Source organism: Balaenoptera musculus, chromosome 14 (assembly GCF_009873245.2).
Source record: "Balaenoptera musculus isolate JJ_BM4_2016_0621 chromosome 14, mBalMus1.pri.v3, whole genome shotgun sequence".
In the NCBI taxonomy this organism is placed as follows: Eukaryota; Metazoa; Chordata; class Mammalia; order Artiodactyla; family Balaenopteridae; genus Balaenoptera; species Balaenoptera musculus.
In genome coordinates this window covers 52,446,362-52,460,450 of record NC_045798.1, presented here as the reverse complement: position 1 = coordinate 52,460,450, position 14,089 = coordinate 52,446,362, and the positions used below count along the sequence as shown (strand labels likewise).

The window sequence follows — 14,089 nt, the reverse complement described above, 5'->3', positions numbered from 1 at the left end:
ATAGAAAAATATTCAGCTTAACTGAATATTGCATAATTGCAAATTACAATAAGATTCCATTTTTGTACCTATTAAACTCCCAAATATTGCTTAATTATACAAATCAACATTGGAGAGCCAGTTTACATGGTTGATTGAAAACAAACCACTATTCTTTTATGACACCTCTCAAATAATTGTAAAAGGATAAAAAAAGACATAAAACAATGTGGTTGCAGAAAAATAAAGAGGAAAGAACAACAAACAAGAGATGTTGCAAAATTTAAAAAGCCTGGAAATAAGACATATAAGTTCAAACTCAATTAACCAACCCGAAAAATCAAAACTGAAATATTGGCTGGCTGAAATGGAGGAGGGTGTTAAGCTGAAACATGCCAGAGAACTCCTGACAGGCTCAGAGATTGAAGGAACCAAGTAGGGCTGCACATGGGAATGAAAGTATGGCTGGCTGGAAGTATGTATAGCAGTAAAAATCCAAGATACCCTCCTCTATCTCCAGAGCCAGTCAACTATCTCTTTCCATCTTGTAAGATTGGAGGCTTATTTCCCTAGAGTGGTTGAATCAGACTGACTCTGGTCTTAGGGGTCTAAAATACAGTTGAGGGCAAAAATACCATAGAGTTAAAAGGGGTGTTAAGTAAAAGCCTACATAATGAGCGATGGGTCTCATTCCTCTTCCTCCACTGAGCTCCCCACATTAGCAGCCAAGCTTATATAATGCTCCCATTCTCTCTTCCCAACCAGACAGAAGGTTTATGCCTAGGAAAATTGATCACCTAACAGAAAAGACCCACCAATGCTAACAGGAGGGGAGTCCCAGGGTCCCTACATAATCACCCCACAGTGAAGTCTATCAGTTGACAAGCCCTGCTTATATATACTGAGAACTTTCAATAGCTTTTCACCATTTTGTTTGCAAATATAAGTAGATCATCAGACATTTGTGGAAAAAGGAAACTTGAACTTGGTGAAAATAGACAATGACTGTAAAAAAATAGAAACTTTAAAAACTGTTATTAATACCCGCAGAGATAAGAAAAAATATTGCAATAAGCATGGGTTCTCATATTTTTTAATTTACAGAATAAAATTTTCTTGGAAATTATAGCAGTAAAAAAGTTAACAGAAGGGTTAAAAAAATAAAGTTCAGGAAGTCTTCTAGAAAGTAGGAAAAAAAGACAGATAAGAAAGATAAGAGAAAAAATAAGAAAATGAGAGATTCCAAGAGATTCAACATCTGGCTAATAGCGTAATGAATGAAAAAAGGCCCAACTGATGCACGTCGGCAATAATTTTTACAACAATGCAGAGAAAGATAAGATTCTTATAGTGTCCATGGAAAATGGGTCACATAAAAAAGATAAAGAACTCCCTCTTGTGAGAGCACCGGAATCACAACTAACTGCTGAACAATCATCGACAGGAAGACACTGGAACTCACCAAAAAAGATACTCCACATCCAAAGACAAAGGTAGGAGGGGCACAATCACAATAAAATCAAATCCCATAACCGCTGGGTGGGTGACTCACAAACTGGAGAACAATTATACCACAGAAGCCCACCCACTGGAGTGAAGGTTCTGTGTCCCACGTCAGGCTTCCCAACCTGGGGCTCTGGCAACGGAAGGGGGAATTCCCAGAGAATCAGACTTTGAAGGCTAGAGGGATTTGATTGCAGGACTTCAACAGGACTGGGGAAACAGAGACTCCACTCTTGGAGGGCACACACAAAGTAGTGCGCCAATCAGGACCCAGGGGAAGGAGCAGTCATGCCATAGGAGACTGAACCAGACCTAGCTGCTAGTGTTGGAGGGTCTCCTACAGCGGCGGGGGGTGGCTGTGGCTCACTGCGGGGACAAGGACACTGGCAGCAGAAGTTCTGGGAACTACTCGTTGGCATGAGCCCTCCCGGAGTCCAACATTAGCCCCACCAAAGAGCCTGTAGCCTGCAGTGCTGGGTCCCCTTAGCTCAAACAACCAACAGGGAGGGAACTCAGACCCACCCATCACCAGACAAGCGGATTAAAGTTTTACTGAGCTCTGCCCACCAGAGAAACAGTCAGCTCTACCCACCACTAGTCCCTCCCATCCGGAAGATTGCACAAGCCTCTTAGATAGCCTCATCCACCAGAGGGCAGACAGCAGTAGCAAGAACTACAATCCTGCAGCCTGTGGAACGAAAACCACATTCACAGAAAGATAGACAAGATGAAAAGACAGAGGGCTGTGTACCAGATGAAGGAACAAGATAAAACCCCAGAAAAACAACTAAATGAAGTGGAGATAGGCAACTGTCTAGAAAAAGAATTCAGAATAATGATAGGGAAGATGATCCAGGACCTCGGAAAAGGAATGGAGGAAAAGATCGAGAAGATGTAAGAAATGTTTAACAAAGATCTAGAAGAATTAAAGAACAAACAGCTAGAAGAATAAAAGAGCAAACAAACACGGATGAACAATACAATAACTGAAATGAAAAATACACTAGAAGGAATCAATAGCAGAATAACTGAGGCAGAAGAACGGATAAGTGACCCGGAAGACAGAATGGTGGAATTCACTGCTGCAGAAGAGAATAAAGAAAAAAGAATGGAAAGAAATGAAGACACCTTAAGAAGCCTCTGGGACAACATTAAATGCACCAACATTCGCATTATAGAGGTCCCAGAAGGAGAAGAGAGAGAGAAAGGACCTGAGAAAATATTTGAAGAGATTAGTCAAAAACTTCCCTAACATGGGAAAGGAAATAGCCACCCAAGTCCAGGAAACGCAGAGAGTCTCATACAGGATAAACCCAAGGAGAAACACGGCAAGACACACAGTAATCAAACTGAAAAAAATTAAAGACAAAGAAAAATTATTAAAAGCAACAAGGGAAAAACGACAAATAACATACAAGGGAACTCCCATAAGGTTAATAGCTGATTTTTTCAGCAGAAACTCTACAAGCTAGAAGGGAGTGCCACAATACATTTAAAGTGATGAAAGGGAATAACCTACAATCAAGATTACTCTACCCAGGAAGGATCTCATTCAGATTCAACGGAGAAATCAAGAGCTATACAGACAAGCAAAAGTTAAGAGAATTCAGCACCACCAAACCAGCTTTACGACAAATGCTAAAGGAACTTCTCTAAGCGGGAAACACAAGAGAAGAAAAGGGCCTACAAAAATAAACCAAAAACAGTTAAGATAATGTTCACAGGAACATACATATCAATAATTACCTTAAACGTGAATGGACTAAATGCTCCAACCAAAAGACACAGGCTGCCTGAATGGATACAAAAACAAGACCCACATATATGCTATCTACAAGAGACCCACTTCAGACCTAGGGACACATACAGACTGACAGTGAGGGGATGGAAAAAGATATTCCATGCAAATGGAAATCAAAAGAAAGCTGGAGCAGCAATATTCATATCAGATAAAATAGACTTTAAAATAAAGAAAGTTACAAGAGACAAGGAAGGACACTACATAATGATCAAGGGATCAATCCAAGAAGAAGATATAACAATTCTAAATATATATGGACCCAACATAGGAGCACCCCAATAAGGCAAATGCTAACAGCTATAAAAGAGGAAATCGACAGTAACACAATAATAGTGGGGGACTTTAACACCTCACATACACCAATGGACAGATCATCCAGACATAAAATTAATAATAAGGAAACACAAGCTTTAAATGACACAATAGACCAGAGAGATTTAATTGATATTTATAGGACATTCCATCTGAAAACAGCAGATTACACTTTCTTCTCAAGTGCACACGGAACATTCTCCAGGATAGATCACATCTTGGGTCATAAATCAAGCCTTGGTAAATTTAAGAAAAATAAAATCATATCAAGCGTCTTTTCTGACCACAATGCTATGAGATTAGAAATAAATTACGTGGAAAAAAACATGAAAAACACAAACACATGGAGGCTAAACAATAACCAAGAGATCACTGAAGAAATCAAAGAGGAAATCAAAAAATACCTAGAGACAAATGACAACGAAAACATGACGATCCAAAACCTATGGGATGCAGTAAAAGTAGTTCTAAGAGGGAATTTTATAGCAATACAATCCTACCTCAAGAAACAAGAAAAATCTCAAATAAACAATCTAATCTTACACCTAAAGGAACTAGAGAAAGAAGAACAAACAAAACCCAAAGTTAGTAGAAGGAAAGAAATCATAAAGATCAGAGCAGAAATAAATGAAATAGAAACAAAGAAAATAATAGCAAAGGTTAATAAAACTAAAAGCTGGTTCTTTGAGAAGATAAACAAAATTGATACACCTTTAGCCAGACTCATCAAGAAAAAGAGGGAGAGGACTCAAATCAATAAAATTAGAAATGAGAAAGGAGAAGTTACAATGGACACTGCAGAAATACAAAGCATCCTAAGAGACTACTACAAGCAACTCTATGACAATAAAATGGACAACCTGGAAGAAATGGACAAATTCTTAGAAAGGTATAACCTTGCAAGGCTGAACCAGGGAGAAATAGAAAATATGAACAGACCAATCACAAGTAATGAAATTGAGACTGTGATTAAAAATCTCCCAACAAACAAAAGTCCAGGACCAGATGGCTTCACAGGCGAATTCTATCAAACATTTAGAGAAGAGCTAACATCCATCCTTCTCAAACTCTTCCAAAAAACTGCAGAGGGATGAACACTCCCAAACTCATTCTATGAGGCCACCATCACCCTGATACCAAAACCAGACAAAGTTACTACAGAAAAAGAAAACTATAGACCAATATCACTGATGAATATAGATGCAAAAATCCTCAGCAAAATACTAGCAAACAGAATCCAACAACACATTAAAAGGATCATACACCATGATCAAGTGGGATTTATCCCAGGGATGCAAGAATTCTTCAATACATGCAAATCAATCAATATGATATACCATATTAACAAACTGAAGAATAAAAACCATATAATCATCTCAATAGATGCAGAAAAAACTTTTGACACAATTGAACACTGATTTATGATAAAAACTCTCCAGAAAGTGGGCACAGAGGGAAACTACCTCAACATATGACACACCCACAGCAAACATCATTCTCAATGGTGAAAACTGAAAGACTTTCCTCTAAGATCAGGAACAAGACAAAGATGTCCACTCTTGCCACTATTACTCAACATAGTTTTGGAAGTCCTAGCCATGGCTATCAGAGAAGAAAAGAAATAAAAGGAATAGAAATTGAAAAACAAGAAGTAAAACTGTCACTGTTTGCAGATGATATGATACCATACATAGATAATCCTAAAGAGGCCACCAGAAAACTACTAGAGCTAATCAATGAATTTGGTAAAGTTGCAGGAAACAAAATCTCTTGCATTCCTGTACACTAACAACGAAAGATCAGAAAGAGAAATTAAGGAAACAATCCCATTCACCACTGCAACAAAAAGAATAAAATACCTAGGAATTAACCTAACTAAGAAGGTAAAATACCTGTACTCAGAAAACGGTAAGACACTGATGGAAGAAATCAAAGATGACACAAACAGATGGAGAGATATACCACGTTCTTGGATTGGAAGAATCAATATTGTGAAAATGACTACACTACCCAAAGCAATCTACAGATTCAATGCAATCCCTATCAAATTACCAATGGCATTTTTTACAGAACTAGAACAAAAAAATCTTAAAATTTGTATGGAGACACAAAAGACCCTGAATAGCCAAAGCAATCTTGAGGTAAAAAAAACAGAGCTGGAGGAATCAGACTCCCTAACTTCAGTAATCAAGACAATATGGTACTGGCACAAAAACAGGAATATAGATCAATGGAACAGGATAGAAAGCCCAGAGATAAACCCACACACCTATGGTCAACTAATCTATGACAAAGGAGGCAAGGATATACAATGGAGAAAAGACAGTCTCTTCAATAAGTGGTGCTGGGAAAACTGGGCAGTTACATGTAAAAGAATGAAATTAGAACACTTCCTAACACCATACACAAAAATAAACTGAAAATGTATTAAAGGCATAAGTGTAAGACTGGACACTATAAAACTCTTAGAGGGAAACATAGGAAGAACACTCTTTGACATAAGTCACAGCAAGATCTTTTGTGACCCACCTCCTAGGGTAATGGAAATAAAAACAAAAATAAATGAATGGCACCTAATGAAACTTCAAAGTTTTTTCACAGCAAAGGAAACTATAAACAAGATGAAAAGACAATGCTCAGAATGGGAGGAAATATCTGAAAATCAATCAATGGACAAGGGATTAATCTCCAAAATATATAAACAGCTCATGCAGTTCAACATTAAAAAAACAAACAACCCAGTCAAAAAATGGGCAGCAGACCTAAATAGACATTTCTCCAAAGAAGACATACAGATGGCTAAGAGGCACATGAAAAGATGCTCAACATCACTAATTATTAGAGAAATGCAAATCAAAACTACAATGAGGTGTCACCTCACACCGGTTAGAATAGGCATCATCAGAAAATCTACAAACAACAAATGCTGGAGAGGGTGTGGAGAAAAGGGAATCCTCTTGCACTGTTGGTAGGAATGTAAATTGATACAGCCACTATGGAGAACAGTATGGAGGTTTCTTAAAAACCTAAAATAGGATTACCATATGACCCACTACTGGGCATATATACCCAGAGAAAACCAGAATTCAAAAAGACACATGCACCTCAATGTTCTTTGCAGCACTATTTACAATAGCCAGGTCATGGCAGCAACCTAAATGCCCATCGACAGACGAATGGATAAAGAAGATGTGGTACATATATACAGTGGAATATTACTCAGCCACAAAAAGAAACGAAACTGGGTCATTTGTAGAGACGTGGATGAACCTAGAGACTGTCATACTGAGTGAAGTAAGTCAGACAGAGAAAGACAAATATCATAGGATATCGCTTTTATGTGGAATCTAAAAAAAAAGGGTACAAATCAACTTATCTACAAAAGAGAAATAGAGTGACAGATGTAGAAAACAAACTTATGGTTAGCAGTGGTTAGGGGAAGGGATAAATTGGGAGACTGGGACTGACATATACTATAAGTCAGATTTATACTAGATTACTATATATAAAATAGATAACTAATAAGGACCTGCTGTATAGCGCAGGGAACTCTACTCAATAGTCTGTAATGGCCTATATGGGGAAAGAGCTTAAAAAAGACTGGATATATATATATATATATGTATAAGTGATTCACTTTGCTGTACACCTGAAACTAACACAACATTGTAAATCAACTAGACTCCAATAAAAATTTAAGAAATAAAATAAAAATAATATTAACAGAAAAAAAGGAAAGAAAGAAAGAAAGAAAAGATACGTGTACTCCAATATTCATTGCAGCACTATTTACAATAGCCAAGACATGGAAGCAACCTAAATGCCCATCGACAGATGAATGGATAAAGAAAATGTGGTGTGTGTATGTATGTATGTGTGTGTGTGTGTATATATATATATATATATATATATACACACACACACACACACATACATATACATATATACATATATGTATATAATGGAATATTACTTAGCCATAAAAAAGAATAATATTCTTTTTATTTACAGCAATGTGAATGGACCTGGAGATTATCATTCTGAGTGAAGTAAGTCAGACAGAGAAATACAAATGTCCTATGATATCACTTGTATGTGGAATCTAAAAAATGATACAAATGAACTTATTTACAAAACAGAAATAGACTAACAGACATAGAAGAGAAACTTATGATTATCAAAGGGGAAAGGTGATAGGGATGGATATAAATTAGGAATTTGGGAGTAACATATACATAGTACTATATATAAAATAGATAAACAACAAGGACCTACTGTATAGCACAGGGACTATACTCAATATCTTGTAATAATCTACATGGGAAAAGAATCTTTAAAAGAATATATATATATATATATATATATATCTATATCTGAATCACTTTGCTGTACACCTGAAACTAACATAACACTGTAAATCAACTATACTTCAATAAAAATAAATTAGTTTTATTTATTAAAAAGACAAATACTGTATGATTCCAGTTATATGAGGTATCTAGAATATCAAAGCATAGAGACAAAATAAAATGGTGTTTGCCAGGGGCTGGAGGTAAGAGGAAATGAAGAGTAGTTATTAATGGGCACAGAGTTTCAGTTTTGTAGGATAAAAGAGTTCTGGAGATTGGTTTCACAACACTGTAAATATGTTTACTATTATTGAATAGTATACTAAAAAACGGTTGAGATGGTAAATTTTATGTTATGTGTATTTTACCACAATTTAAAAAATTAATTATGGCAGAATTGTGCTAAAATAAGAATTCTTGGGTTCTGCTCCTGATAATGGCTGAGTAGCTCCTATAGAATCAAATCTCCTACATGTAACAACTATAAACTCTGGGAGGAAAAAAATAACTTGAACACACTGAAAAGTGGCCAAAAGCAAGCAGAAACTGTAAGAGGATTAGCACTTAAAAGAAAACAGTGGCACTGGAAGAGTTCCCAATTTTTTTTAAATGGCTTTTAGCTGAAAGTAGGCTTAAAGAACCAGAGGATAGAGGCTAGGCTGACCAAAGTAGCTAAAAAGGGAAAAATCTTGGAGTGGAGAGAGAGAAAGAGGAAAGCCTCAAATTCTGTACAACAACCCTGCCAGTTTGGGCTGACCCCTGAACTACACATGAACAGGGCAGACTCAAGCAACCTAATTAAAGTTAAAATAACTCAATAGTGATTATCACTGCCACTTACTCCAGGAAGATAGAGCTTGGAATCTGAGTTCAGTTACCTTAACTGCCCACTAGCACACAGAAAATTAACATTGTTCAGAGAAATACAGGCATACCTTGAAGACGTTGTAGTTTTGGTTCCAGGCCACCACAATGAAGTGAATATTGCGATAAAAGGAGTCACACAAATTGTTTGGTTTCCCAGTGCATATAAAAGTTATGTTTACACTATATTGTAGTCTATTAAATGTGCAATAGCATTATGTCTAAAAAAAAAACCTTAATTAAAAAATACTTTATTGCTAAAAGATGCTAACCATCATCTGAGCTTTCAGCAAGTCATGATCTTTTTGCAACAGTAAAATCAAAGATCACTGATCACTATAACAAAAATAATAATAATGATAGTAACAACAATAATAATAATGTTAGAAATATTGTAAGGATTAGGAAAATGTAGCACGGAGATACAAAGTGAGCAAATGCTGTTGGAAAAATGGTGCCGATAGACTTGCTCGACACAAGGTTGCCACAAGCCTTCAATTTGTAAAAACCACAATTATTTGTGAAGCATGATAAAGTGAAGCATAATAAAATGAGATATACCTATATAACTGAATTCTAGAGTTACTCACAATGATCAGGAAACAATCCAAAATTACTAAACACACAAAGAAAAAGAAGAACGTGACCAACACTCAAAAGAAAAGTCAATTACTGGAGACAAACCCCAAGATGAACCAGGTGTTAGAATTAGCAGACAAGGATTTTAAAGGAAAAAACACACCTGTAACGAATAAAATAGAAAACTTTATCAGAGAAATAGAAATTATAACAAAGATCCAAATGGAAATTCTAAAAACAAAAAAAGCCAATATCTGAAATTAAAAAAAATCATTGTATGGGCTTAACAGCAGATTAGAAATAACAGAAGAGAGTTGATGAATCTGAGGATAGATAAATAGAAATTATTCTATATGAAGAATAAAGAAAAATAGATTTTAAAAAATTAGCAAAGAGCCAGGGACCTGTGGGACAAAAACTAAAGCTCTAATATACATGTAAACAGAGTTCCAAAAGGAGAGGATAAAGAGAATAGGGAAAAAATATATTTGAAAAAATACTGGCCAAAAATTCTTTATATTTCATGAAAACAGCATTCTCAAACATTGATTTTTGGGGTGTAAACTGATTTAACTTTTTATGAAAAGCAATTTGGCAATGTGAATCAAGAATTCTGAAAGGATTTATATGTACTTTAAGCTAGTAATTCTGCTTACAGGAATCTATTCCTAGGAAATAGGTAAAGTTAAAAATGTATGTACAGAAATGTTCCTCAAAGCATAATTTATTGTATAATAGTAAAACCTTATATTATCCAATAACAGGCTTATTGGTAAATATTGAGTAATAGTTGTCACACAATAAATATGTGTGTGTATGTTTGTGTGTGTGTGTGTGTGTATCTCACATCTTCTTTATCCATTCATCTGTCAATAGACACTTAGGTTGTTTCCATATCTTGGCTATTGTGATTAATGCAGCAATGAACATGGAAGTGCAGACATCTCTTTAAGATACAAATTTCATTTCCTTAAGATAAATACCCAGTTGCTAGATCATATGGTAGTTCCATTTTTAAATTTTTGAGGATCTTCCATACTGTTTTCCATAATGACTGTACCACTTTACATTCTCACCAAGAATATATAGGGATTCCCATTTCTCCATATCCTCACCAACAACTGTTGTTTCTTGTCTTTTTGATAATAGCCATTCTAACAGGTATGAGGTGATATCTCATTGTAGTTTTGATTTGCATTTCCCTGATGATTAGTGATACTGAGCATCTTTTCATGTACCTGTTAGCCATCTGTATGCCTTCTTTGGGAAGATGTCTATTCACATCCCCTGCTCATTTTTTAATTGGATTGTTTGTTTATTTGCTATTGAATTATATAAGTTCTTTATATATTTATTTATAAATATTATTCAGCCAGAAAAAAGAAGGAAATCCTGCCATTTGCAACAGAATGCATGAACCTAGAGGACACTGTGTTCAGTGAACATACCAACATACCAAAATATGTGAGACTAACAAACAGTGCTGAAAGGGAAATTTATGGCACTAAATGCTTCCAGTAAAAAAGAAAAGTATCAAATCAATAATCTAAGCTCCCACCTTAAGACAGAAAAAAAGAACAAGATAAATCCAAAGCAAGCAGAAATAAGGAAATAATAAAGAAATGAATGAAATAAATAAATGAGATCCGTATTATCATGATACCAAAACCAAAGACAGTATAAAAAAAGAAAACTACAGACCAATATCCCTCATACATATTGATGTAAATATCCTTAACAAAATATTAGTAAATAGAAGTTTGTAGTATATAAAAAGTATTACACACTATGACCAAGGAGATTTATTCCAGGGATACAATGCTAGGTCAATATTAAAAAAAAGAGTCAATGCAACCTACCATATTGGCAGGCTAAGAAAGAAAAATCACACAATCATGTCAATTAACACATAAAAGGTATTTGACAGAATTCAACAGTCATCATGAAAACTTTATATAATCTACAATAAAAATAAAAAATCAAACTTTATCAAAATTGAAGACTTTTGCTTTGTGAAAGATCCTTTTTGAGACTGAAAAGACAGGCTACAGACCAGGAGAAAATATTTGCAATCTACCTATCTGACAAAGGACTTACATCCTTTGAATATATAAGGACCTCTCAAAACTCAACAGGAAAACAATTCAAACAATCCAGTTGGAATATGGCAAGAGATATTAAAGGGACAATTTACCCAAAAGGATGGAAGGAGGGCAAACTAGCAAATGAAAAGATATTCAATATCACTAGCCATCAGGAAAATGCAAACTAAGACGACAATGAAATATCACTACACACAGATTAGAACATGTCAAATTAAAACCTGTGACACTATCAAATGCTGGCAAGGATGTGGAGAAATGATCTTTCATACGTTACTGGCAGAAAAGTATTTTAAACTAAACGTGGTATAAGCTAAGTATGATCTTATCATAAGATTTAGCAATCCTACTCCTAGTTTTCATTTGTAGAAACAAAAACCTTAGGCCACACAAAAACTTGTATTAGAATACATAGCAGCTCTATTTGTAGCAGAAAAAAACTGAAAACAACCAATTGTCCTTTAACAGATAAATGGTTAAACAAATTATGGTATATCCATATCGTGGACTAGTACTCAGAAATCAAAAGGTACAATATATGCAACAACCTAGATGGATGTCAAGAACATTATGCTGAATGAGAAAAGCCAATATCAAAATTCCACATACTGTATAATTCCATTTATATAACATTTTCAAAATAACAAAATTATAGAAATAGACAACAGATTAGGAGTCTCCAGGGGTTAGGGATGGGGGGGGCAGAGAGTGACTCTAACAGAAGAGTACAAAGGAAATCTTGGTGGTGCTGAAATAGTCCTGTATTTTGATTGTGGTGGTGGTTACACAAATCCACACATGTGATAAAATGGCATAGAAATACACACACACACTGTACCAATGTTAATGTACTAGTTTTGATAATATATTACAGTTGTATAAAATGTAGTCATTAGGAGAAGCTGGGTGAAGGGTACATGGAACCTCTCCATACTATTTTTGCAACCTCTATCAATCTAAATATAATTATTTCAAAATAAAAAGTTTTAAAAAATCTCTATACATATGCATAAACGTTTACAATTTATATACACACAAAACTTGTTCAAAATCTGTGTTTCATAGCTCTTTCATCTAAGCTAGGGTGATCAAGAGAACAAGAAAGACTTTATTATCATTATGCAGCACTACTTGAACACAAAATGCTGTTCAAATGAACATGATGCCTAATCTAAAATTATCCATTCTCCCCTGCTAGACTGTGACCTCTTCAAAGACCGCACTTGAAAATTCTTTTACCTATCCCAAATACCTAGAACCATTCCTCACATAACATAGGCATTCGATAAATGTTTGTTGAATGAAGTTCTCAGGAGAGACTACACATTAACTGGAGGATTAGAGATTGGGGTCATAAAACTGAAGCAACATTTCAGCCTTTAGTTACAATCATGTTACAAGAGGCTTCATTTTTACTTCCTTTAAAAGCCTCCAGGTTTCAACAATGAAGAATAAAACTGTCTGATTATGAAGGAAGAGAAAGAGGAAGACCACCTTTGCTTCCTAGAAGAGTCAGTATTACACTGAAGGAAAAATGTCAAGATGGAACTTTCAAAGAAATTAGAATTTAAAAAATGTTAGGCAAGATCTGAAAATGAAAGAAAATTAACTCCAAGAAGTAAAACAAAATAACACTAGTATTAAGTCTGTCTGTATAGGATCTATGTGTCTAAGAATGCATACAAAGGGGAAATGGTATATTTGATCAAGGAGGAAACGGCAGGGAAAGACACGCACACAAACACACACACACACACACACACACAATTCCCTATGAAAACTTGAAACTTACTTTTTAAAAAAGACATAAAGGCCGTATTTTCTTGTGTTTAAAATACAATTGTGTCTGATTTATTACTATTTTTAAACTAAGGTAACAAACTTTATGACTCTGCATGTAAAACTATGCTGAACACTACATGATATAAAACAGGACTTTAGCTTTTGAAACATTGTTCTTAGGGAAAAATTGTCAGAGGAAGAACAGTTTAAATGTGGGTAAGTGTATAAGAACTGGTTATTGAACAGGCTATGCTTCATGACCAGAAAAGACTGAATTTAGAAGGTTCCCATCATTTGTTGCATGGAATGGTGACAGCCAGCCACACTTCGGTCTGACTTCACATCCTGAACTCTCAAGCTTTTACTTAATGGTAATATTCTCTATAATGACATCAAACAGCAGAGGATTTTGTGTAATGGTAATATTTAAAAATACTGTCTTTCGAATCCAGCAAAAATTAGACTGGACTGCTGAGAAGTAGATATTCTAAGCTAAGATTTTGGAAGACAAGGTAATCTTTCAAGTCTTCCCCGAAAGACAGTGCAATTTACTTGGAAGTCATAGCTGGTGTGCATCTTGAGCAAACCAAGGTCCCGAGGAACTTCTGTTCCTACACATCTGTTACAGAAACACAGCTGCCATTTTATACTGTGTTCTCCAAGCTATAGATACTTTGTTCTCCAAGCTACAGATACTGTGTTCTCCAAGCTACAGATACTGTGTTCTCCAAGCTACAGATACTGTGTTCTCCAAGCTACAGATACTGTGCTCTCCAAGCTACAGATACTGTGTTCTCCAAGCTACAGATGCTATGTTC

The 14,089-nt window shown here is 35.3% G+C and overlaps 1 protein-coding gene across 6 annotated transcripts in view; it reads right to left on the bottom strand.

Moving 5' to 3' along the window:
* Positions 1 to 14,089, bottom strand: part of KIAA1328 (KIAA1328 ortholog) — a 367,487-nt gene that overhangs the window by 124,146 nt on the left and 229,252 nt on the right. The gene's annotated exons all lie outside the window — the stretch shown is intronic.